At 54.1% G+C, this 10,052-nt stretch overlaps 1 non-coding gene across 1 annotated transcript; it reads right to left on the bottom strand.

The window, feature by feature from the left end:
• Nucleotides 1-6,813: 6,813 nt before the first annotated feature.
• Nucleotides 6,814-6,895, bottom strand: TRNAS-GCU. Its single transcript has one exon. It is a non-coding gene; the product is annotated as a tRNA-Ser (tRNA).
• Between the last annotated feature and the right edge of the window lie 3,157 nt (nt 6,896-10,052).

Genomic DNA, 10,052 nt, shown 5'->3' with positions numbered 1-10,052 from the left:
CACAATCTAAACTTTACACCTGATTACACTAGGCCGTCGTTCGGTTATGCCACAGGACGGCAATGCTCGAGCTGCAGTGCATGCTGGGCAGGCTTAGGCCAGGCTCCCCATGGCAGGAGAGAAGAAGATGACTCGGCCCCTGCAGGGGCAGGCTGGGGCTTCCTGGATCCCATTTGCTCACAGCCAGTGCCCTGCCCCCACTCCCATGTCATCAATGGCTCCCCCAGGTCAGCCAGAATGGAGCAGCAGTTTCCTCCATGGCTTCACTTATGGCTTACAGGCAACTCCCAGACCCACCATCTCGGCCAGAAAGGAGCCCCTCCACCTCGCCATTGCTGCTTTCCTTCCCCAGAACCCCGCTTCTCCTGGGCTGCAGGAGCCACCTGGAAAGCCAAGAGGCAGGCACAGGATTCTGCCTCCCAGCAGCCAACCGCACCTCCCCCGGCTTTGGAGATCGAATGGTGATGCTCTACTAACCCCATTTAGCTGCACTGAGGCGCTTAGCTTCGGCCCTGCCTTCCTCAGCTCGACTTTCCTCTTTTGCCCCATTCCGGCCTCACTTCCTCCTTTGGCAAGTCACGCAGAGGAGGCCAGCAGGAAGAGCCGGCCTCCACCGGCCAACCTCCCAGGGCAGAGGAGGCCAAGCCACAAGCCTCCAAAGGTGACACGCCGCACTCCTCTAGGTTCTCCAGCCTGACACCAAGGTGCTTTCTCCACTGCTGTCAGCACCCTCTGTCATGCAGGGGTTGGAGTTATCCCACGGACAGGCCAATCGGAGAAGGAGGAGCGTCTTCCTGAACAGCAAGGGGATCTGGGAAAAGGAAGCCAGCATGTTTCTGCCTGGTTTTGAACCAGGGACCATTTGCGTGTTAGGTAAATGTGATAACCGCTACACTACAGAAACTCCATCTGCTTGGCTGTTGCTCACCCCTGCCACAGACCAATGGACAAACCTAGAAAGTGGTGGCAGCCCTTCGATGGGTCAGTTGGCAGAGCAGAGGACTAGGCGGGCACTCAGGAAGTCGTCCTTACGTCGCCTTTGTGACTCCAGCTTGAGGAGAGCTTCTTTTTCTTCCCTTGCTGACAAAGAGCAAGAGAAGAATGAAAGGTCAGGTGGGCCAACTCGGTGAAGAAGCCCATGCTGCCTTTTCCTGCTGCATAGCCTGAAATGAGGGACTCGTGGCAGTTAAAGGAACTGCTGCACTTTCAGAAAACATCCCACCCGTGCACAAAGGGGGATAGAAGAGCCTGTTAATCTAGCACGCTCCCAACTGAACTACTTCAGCAGCTGCTCGGTTTCTTTTTGGCCTCCTGCTTTTCTGTCTGGGATGTTGTTGTCAGCTGTGGCATAGAAAAAGGACGTCATTGCGAGCGGCCCATGAAGACAAAGTTCACTTTTGCCTTCCTTGCTCGGCTTTACTTGCTTCCTCGCCCTATTCCTGCCTTAGTTCCTGTGTTACCTGAAGGCGACGGGGGGGCCAGCAGTACCAGGAGGAAGTTGGGCAGCTAGACCCTGGTGGCAAAAGTCCTGCCACCACTTGCCACCCCACTCTCTTCTCCCAGCGTCACATATTGGCCACCAGGGACTTGGGGACCAGCAGCGCAACGGAAGGCAGTGGACAGAGCCACCCTCGCCTTGAAGCTCCAGCTCATTAAACCACATCTTCAGTCGCTGATGGCCAATGAGAGACTGACATCGCTTGCTATTTTAGCACTTGAAAATGCCATTGGTCAGTCATTGGATCTCTGTAATGCTGTTACAGAACAAATGAACATAGAATCTCGGTGTGACATACTATACCTTTGGGAGCGGCTGTAACCCCATAATCCTCATTTTCATATCATCGTGATCTTACATATAGAGCATGACTTGTAAGGTATCAGGGAAAGGATATGATCTGCTGAAAGTCATTTCTCTACCCATAGATGTAGACCATTCATGCATATGAAGTCATGAGAATTGTGCAGCGTGGTTGTCACTGTGCTGCAAGGTGGGAGTCAGCCAAATATTAGCTCCCCAGTGGCAGCAGCAAGGAAAGTAACCAACACCCGGACAGGGTGTCAAACAACCATCGACAGCTATTGCCCAGCAAAGGCTACAATGCAATGACTCACCTGCATGAGGACACCCCAGAATTGCTCAGACTTGCTTGGAGAGACGCAGTGATGCTCACCTGACTCTGAAGGGGGGTGGGGGCAAAGCCATGAGGGAAGAAAGGACATGATAAAAGGAGAGACATTTGCCAGGCTTTATCTCTCTATGTCACCTACATCTACAGACACCCCACACCAAGCAACTGAAGCGCTGATGAAAGGGAGAGCCTGGCTGAAAAGCCACCAGCCAGCCTGTGGTGAGAAGCATCTGAGTTTGTAAGGGTACTGAAAGGGTTAAGATCAGCTTGGAATTAAAAGCAATGAGGAGCCCGGTGGCACCTTAAGGACTAACAGATTTATTTGGGCATAAGCGTTCGTGGGTAAAAAGCCCACTTCTTCAGATGCATGGGTGAAAATTGCAGATAGAGGCATAAATATAGATTGGAACATGAAGTGATGGGAGTTACCGTACAAGGGGAGAACCAGTGTTGAAGGCTAATTCAGTCAGGGTGGATGTGGTCTGTAGCCCTGAGGATTAATCTGTTGGTCTGTATAAAATGTCTTTTTGATAAAAGTGTGTAGGGTGAGGACTGAGAGAGTATTCGGGTTCATGGATGTGGCGCCAAGAGGAACCTCTTTCAGTTTTCTCCTTCCCTTTTAGTGATTTTACTGAAAACAGCCATCCCTGTTTAGATGGTAAGAGCCTCCTGGAGGTTTGAAACCTGTTCAGTCTGATCCATCTGGTGAGAGTTGAATTCTAGGGATGGAAAACACGAGCTTAAGGAGGCAGAATTTTATTCCACACCTGGGATTTTGTCCCTGAGAATCACTGGGGACATGGAGGTTTGTCCTTTTTGTTTCACCTTTTCCTCCATCCCTCCCTCCCTCCTTTCTCTTCGTTTCTTGCTTCTTTTCTCTTTTCTCCTGTTCCCCTCCCAACACCAGGAGGGGTGTGTGTGTGTGTGTGTTGCGGGGGAGTGCTCTGCAGCTCCCACTGTGGGAGTCCACCCAAAAATGTGGGCCTGAAATAGTGCTCAGGCAGTGATCCCCACCATTGACCTGGGCCATCCTTTGGGCTCTCTGGTGAGAACCCTCCGCCTCCCGTCCTCAGTCTCTACCTGATTGGCTGAGCAGGGGGTTATTGACAGGGAGGAGACTCAGGTCCTTGTTGTTCTCTTTTAAGACCAAGGAAATAAGTCAGAACCAGTTCTGTGTTTGATGAATTTTGCTGCTTCTCTACATTAATGGTCTCTGAGCAGTTCATGATTCTCTCAAATGTTGCAGTTCTCCTCAAATACTTGCTGAATAATTCGTGTCCACTGTTGTTGGTCTGGAGCTCATCTGTGAGCACTTTATTCAGGTCATTCAGTGTATGAAATTCAAGATCCGATGGTTAGATTGAAAATCAGGGCTTTTGGGTCCTATTCCCAACTCTGCCCCTGACTGGCTGTGTGACCTAAGAGAAGTCAATTCTCCTTTCTCAGCCTGAGCTTCTCTCTCTTTCGAGTAGGGATAATAATGATCCGCTCCTACCTAGCTCAACCCACTCACTCTTCCCCAGCACACACACTGTCTCTCCCCAGAACACAAACAGTCTCTACCCCGCCACGCACACCGCAGTTGAAAAGCAGCTGGCAATCTAGTAAGATGCCCGTGGAACGGTGGGATAGAGAAACCTGCATCATGTGATGCTGTACCAGTCCGTGAGGCATTGCAAACCCTTCCCAAAATACCCTGCAGCCAGTTGCACAGTGGGATAGTTGCCCACATTGCACTGCTCTCTGTTGCCATCCACGAACTGCTAGCATGAATGTGCTCTGGTGACACAAGGGGCATAGGGAGGACATTCAATAGCTGTTTTAACTAAACACTTTAAGTAAAGCAGCAATGCCGGGGGGTTGGTGGCTTCTTTGTTTCCTCACCCTGGAGTAAACTCAGCCTTTTATTCCATTCTTGATGCTTCATGGAATAACAACAGATGACCGAAGATAGATGTGGACAGGGTGGGTCTCAGGGGAGGGGCAGAGAGGTTCGAGCGGTGGGCAGAGCAGGTCTCGGAGGTGGGGGCAGTGGGCAGGGCAGGTCTCAGGGGAGAGGCAGAGAGGTGTGGGTGGTGGGCAGGGTGGGTTGCAGGGATGGGTCAGAGCGGTGGCAGCTGGTGGGCAGACCTTGTGGTAGGGGCTGGAGAGGCACGAGCAGGAGGCAGGAAGGCCTTGGGGGAGGAGAGGAGCGAGCGAAAGGTGGATCAGCCATCCTCAGCCAAAGAGGAAGAGCGGGGGGTGGGAAGTGGCCAAATAGGAGCAAGGGGGGAGCACAGGTGGGGCCTCAGAGAGAGAAGGGTGGGGGACAGTGCCATGGTCTGGGCACCAATGGGCCCCCCACTTCCAGGGAGCTTCCAGCGCTCACACCCAGCCTCCCCAAATGCAAGAGCCCTGGGCCACCTATTCTCTTCATCTTCACTAACCAAGTCCTTCCCCAAGCTATGTTGATGGGAGAAGCCCTCCTGTTGGCACAGCGCTATCTGCACCGGGGTTAGGTTGATATAACTGCATTGCTTAGGGAGGTAAATTGTTTACACCCCTAAGTAATGTAGTTACACCGATCTAATTTTGTAGTGTAGATCTGTCCAAAGAACCTTGGGAGATAAACTTCCCCTGCTCCTCTGCTTTACTGAATCCAAACACCAGCAAAGCTTGTCAGGCCCAGATGGAGGTTGGCAGAGAGTCAGGTGTGTGCAGACATGATCCCTTCAGCAGCTGTAGGCACCATGGCTTAGCTGGCTAAAACCACTGTTTTGTATACAGGAGATCCTGGGTTCAAGTTCCAGTGGTACCTTACTGAGTTGCTTTTGGGGCACCTGGTATTGGCTACTGTCAGAAGACAAGATTCAGAGATAGATGGATCTTCGGTCTAGCCTAGTGTGGTTTTTCTTATGGTTTAAATTATGCTCACAGGCACTGAGGATAGAGTTACTGAAAGTTTGGGAGTTAGGAGCTGATAGGTCAGTGGTCCAGTCCCCTCACAGACAAGCCCCTCCCTCTGGGACAGGGGCAGGTTTGAGCTCTCACACCAAATGCCTCATTGTGGCTGCCAGAATCTGTGGGCAGCTCGTTTAGTTTATGCCGAGGTTGAGTCCTGTTTTGTGCACTGTGTCTGCGAATGAAAATCCTAAACCGCCCTTTGAAATAACAAAAGCAGCAGGACGTGTTTCTGTCCCTGCCCCAGAGCAGACAGACCGATGGAGAAATGCCATGAGTCCAGGGTAATACTCCCCTGCGGTTTTACCATTTCCACTTGCTAAACCCCCTCCCAACCTTCTGGGCTCCTGGAGCAGGGGACTGAGCCTGAGCTGAGACACGGACACTGCAACTTTACAGCCCAAGCCGCATGACCCTGATTAATGTGACACAGGCCAGTCGTGGGTGTTTCATTGCACTGGAGACGTAGCCTAATGTTATGTCTACACTGCGATTAACACACCCAGGGCACCTGTCGCAAAGCCTGGGTCAGCTGACTCAGAGTTAAGGGGCTTGAGCTGCAAGACTATAAAATTACAGGGCAGACAGATGGGTTTGAGCCCAAACTCTGAGACCCCATGAGGGTGAGGTTTCCAAACCCAGGCTTCAGTGTGAATACAAATATCTGCACCACAGTTTTTAGCCTCTCAGCTTTAGCTCCATGAGCCCACGTCAGATGGTCCAGGCCAGCCATGCTGCCATCTTTATCCCAGGAGAGATGGACTCTAAGGGTCCATCTCCACTGCAGTGTCAGCCCAGGGGTGGCACACTGTGCTCAGAGCAGCACCCTGGAAGCCCCATATTCACCAGTCTCATATAATGATGATACGGTTTGTACAAAGTCTGCCTGGTGAGGTGTCATTTCAAAAGTCTGGGTCTGTTGAACATTAATATTGTGTTGGATTGTGTGTGTAGCATTGGCTGGGAAGTTTTGCTCTGAGATGAGGTTGGGAAATGCCCACCACCAGCCTTTCAGGTGTGACAATGAGAGCCAGACCCGCTGCTGGCCCATTAAAGGGATCCACACTCCCAAAGACTATCCCAGGAACCGTGTACAATGCAGACTTCTCCGAGATAGCACAGCGACAATGGACACTGCTTGACTCCCATCCTAGCAAAGGGACTTCCTAGCCAGCTGGAAGAAACTATGAAAGGGGGGGTAGAGACATCATGAGTTGCCCTCTCTCCCCACAACTCAACACCTGTAAACACATCTGGAGGACAAACACTGAACTGAAATAATTCAGAAATCAGAAGAGAATAATAATAGTACATTCAAACCAAAGTCCCCAAACAGACTAGTAGTGGTTTTTCAGCAGAAAATTTTCAGTTTGAGAATTCTGTTTTCTCAGTCAGACTTTGCCAAGGGAAGCAGAGGGAAAATGGTTGAGTTGTCTCCTTCAGAACAGCGTGGCCTAGGCACTAGCTCTGGTTCACTGTTGTGGCGTTGCTCAGGGTGGGGGTAGTTTCATTATTTGGGGAGGTCCCAGGGTGTTTGTGGGAGAATAAGAGGCTGTTCCCTGGTGAGATAAAAACTAAGAAATGCAGGACTAGAGAATTTTTTAGAAATTTGGGATTTAGACATTTTATTTGAAGCAACAGGGGGATGCAGCTGAGATTCTGAGAAAGGTTTTGTTTGATCTGTCATTGTACCAAGGGGGGAGATGGTTGTCTATAAAGGAGAGTGAATAGTAAATGCAGCTGATGAGGATGGGGTTTGAACCCATGTGTGCAGAGCACAATAGATTAGCAGTCCATCACCTTAACCACTCAGCTACCTCATCTGAGCGGCTAAGACAGGGACAGGAGGAGAAATCTAAGGCCGGCAGAGATAGGGACACTAATGAGTTTTTAAATACTAAGCGTAAGCAGGGTCTGAATGAGCTCCCCCCTCACATCTAGTGAGGAGCTGGGGAAGACTTCAGGAACAGGCCGTGTTTGCATAGACACCCCTACTCTGCCTAGCTATGCAGCATGGTGGGGCCGCTTCCCCAAAATGACCAGTTTGGGATGGTGGTGGGTTACAAATCACTTTAGGATTGAGTGCAATGAAATGTTATTCTCCTTCCTGTACGAGTGAAGGGTAGCAGAACGTACCTAGGCCATCCTGACGGAGGGGTGGGTGGGTGAGGAATCGCTTTCATTGGACTGCAGAGAAGTGATTGAGGACGTCACCTAGCAGTGGGCCCCAAACATTTCATACTGCGCCCTCGTATCCATGGCTGTGGCCTGGGCAGCGGTCGAGAACCGGGGCTGGGAGTGGGGCCGGTGCTGCTGGCGAGAGAGTGCGGACAGGGTAAGGCGTCGAGGCCGGGCTGGGAGCCAGGGGCCCAGGCTGAGGTGGGGTTGGGAAGAGCTGGGACAGAGTGAGGCTGAGTGGGGCTCCTCCTGCCCTCCATGGGGGCTGGCTCAGGCCCTGGTGCCCCATCAATCTTCCTCTGTGTCCCCTAAGTCACGCCCACATTTTGGGGACCACTGACCCCTACTCGCTCAGCAGGGGCTAGTGATGCCAAAGCCCAGGAAAGGGAGAACAAGTGCAGGGGCCCCAGGACCAGAACCATGGCCCCCACACTTCTGTGTGTGGCTCCGCCCCCTTCCACCCCTCCCCACTGGCCCCACCCTGTCACTCCTTTGCAGGCCCGCTGCGGCCCCCAGACCAGAGAAGCTCTGTGCCCCTGCAGCCCGGGCCGTAGCAGGGAGTGGGAGCTCCTCAGCCTGGGGCTGACATGGGAGACTTTTCCAGGGGCCTAATTTGGCCAGGGCCCCTAGTCATGGGCCCCACTGCCCCCTTGGCGACGCAAGGTTTGGGAGGCTGAGTCCCCCGAGCCTCCATTACGAGCCGCCCAGGCTACCTCTGCTCAGTGGGTGGCCAGTCTCCTGTGTCTCTGCTGTTCATGCTGGGAGCCTGGCGGCCTTAGGGTGGGGCCCCGGCAGCCGCCCAGGGCTCCAGGGGTCAAAGGGCACCGTGTGGCCGTGCAAAGCTGCTCACTGCTCTCCCTGCCCCAATGCTCCTCCATTGGCCCCCATAGAGGCTGGGAGCGAGGAGCAACAGTATGTGCTCCCTGCGTCCTGGTCACTTTCCCCACCTGGGCCGGGCTGTGAGGAGCATCAGAAGCTGCTGCTCTCTGCCCTCCTGACGCAGCCCGGCTGAGGAAAGTGACCTGGATGCAGGAGCTCGGATGATGTCACTTCTCGCCCACCTCCCACTCCCCCACAGCCCCTAGCGGTGCCGGAGGAGCAATGCCAGCTGCTCTATGCACACAGGTCAGTGTCCCCACATGGGTTAGGGGTGAAGGGGTGCAGGAGAGGGGCAGTGGCTGAGTGGCACAGGAGGCGCAGGGGTTAGGGTGAAGGGGGTGCAGGAGAGGGGCAGTGGCTGGTGGCACAGGAAGGGCGCAGGGGTTAGGGCTGAAGGGGTGCAGGAGGGGGCAGTGGCTGGTGGCACAGGAGGGGGTGCAGGGGTTAGGGGTGAAGGGCAGGAGAGGGCAGTGGCTGATGGCACAGGAGGGGGTGCAGGGTTAGGGGTGAAGGGGGTGCAGGAGGGGCAATGGCTGGTGGCACAGGAGGGGACGCAGGGATTAGGGTGAAGGGGTGCAGGAGAGGGGCAATGGCTGGTGGCACAGGAGGGGTGCAGGGGTTAGGGTGAAGGGGTGCAGGAGGGGCAGTGGCTGGGGCACAGGAGGAGGGGGTGCAGGGGCTGGGGTGAAGAGGATGCAGGAGGCAGCAGTGGCTGCTGGCACAGGAGAGGGTGCAGGGGTTGGGGTGAAGGGGTGCAGGAGGGGCAGTGGCTGGGGGCACAGGGAAGGGGCGCAGGGATTGGGGTGAAGGGGGTGCAGGAGAGGGGCAGTGGCTGGGTGTGTGTTGGAGGGTGCAGGGGTTGGGGTGAAGGGGTGCAGGAGAGGGAGGGGGCAGTGGCTGGGGCACAGGAGGGGGTGCTGGGGTTGGGGTGCAGGAGGGCAGTGGCTGGGGGCACAGGAGGGTGCAGGGATTAAGGGCAGAGGACACAGCGTAGGGGTTAGGGCACAGGAGGGGGCAGAGTTAGGGGTGGGGAGGTGCAAGGGTCAGGAGTGCAGGAGCTGGGGATAAAGGGTCAGGGGATCGTCCAGGGCGATGGGGAAGTGCCAAAGTACAAGTTTTGCCCAGGGCACCATTTCCCCTAACGCTGGTCCTTGGAACCTTTCTTGCAGGGAGGGGATGGGAGAGAGGTGTTTTCTCTCTGTTTCTTTCCTCTCCGTTTTCTGCTCCTTCCTTCAATTCCAGAAACCTCCCTTGTGTGTCAGACAGTGCAGTGACGCCCTCCCCACCCCAGGCCTCTGGAGCCTTTGGAGCAGGAAGATCCCAGGAGCTGAGGATGGATCCAGGGGTGAGTAGCTGAGCAGGAAGGGTCCTAGCAGCTCTTCTGGGAGCGCACCTGGGAAGGAATGGCTCCCCCTTCCCTAGCTTCTCCCCGTGGGGCTCTGGGGAGCAGGGAGGTTGTGTGATAAATTCCTGTAACCCTTCTGCCCCTCTGGGTTGTCAGCAACAAGGGCCGGGCTCAGTATCTGGCCCAGTTTCTGTTTCAATAACACAATGCAAAGAAGTGGCTCAGGCCCCAACCAGTGACCTGGGACAATTACATACCACCCCCGGGCGCCTCCCTAAGGAGGCAATACTTCCTCTCGCAAGCAGGGAGTCTGAGCGCTCCACTCCACCAGCCGTTCCATGAACCACTCCAGTGGTCCCTGCAAACTGCTCTGCTGGGGCAGCTTGAAGAGCCACCAAAAGGTTCTGAGGAGCTGGAGAAAAATGCCTTCTAGTAGGCTATTGAAAGAGCTCAACCTGTTTAGCTGATCAAAGAAGATTGAAAGGTGACTTCATTGAAGTTTTGAAGGGCCTTAATGGAGAGAAAAGTTTATTGGGTATTCAAAGGGCTCTTGAATTGAGCAGAGAAAGGCATAAAAG

The sequence above is a fragment of the Mauremys reevesii genome, linkage group 14, assembly GCF_016161935.1.
Source record: "Mauremys reevesii isolate NIE-2019 linkage group 14, ASM1616193v1, whole genome shotgun sequence".
Classification (NCBI taxonomy): Eukaryota; Metazoa; Chordata; order Testudines; family Geoemydidae; genus Mauremys; species Mauremys reevesii.
This window is presented reverse-complemented; position numbering and strand designations above follow the sequence as displayed.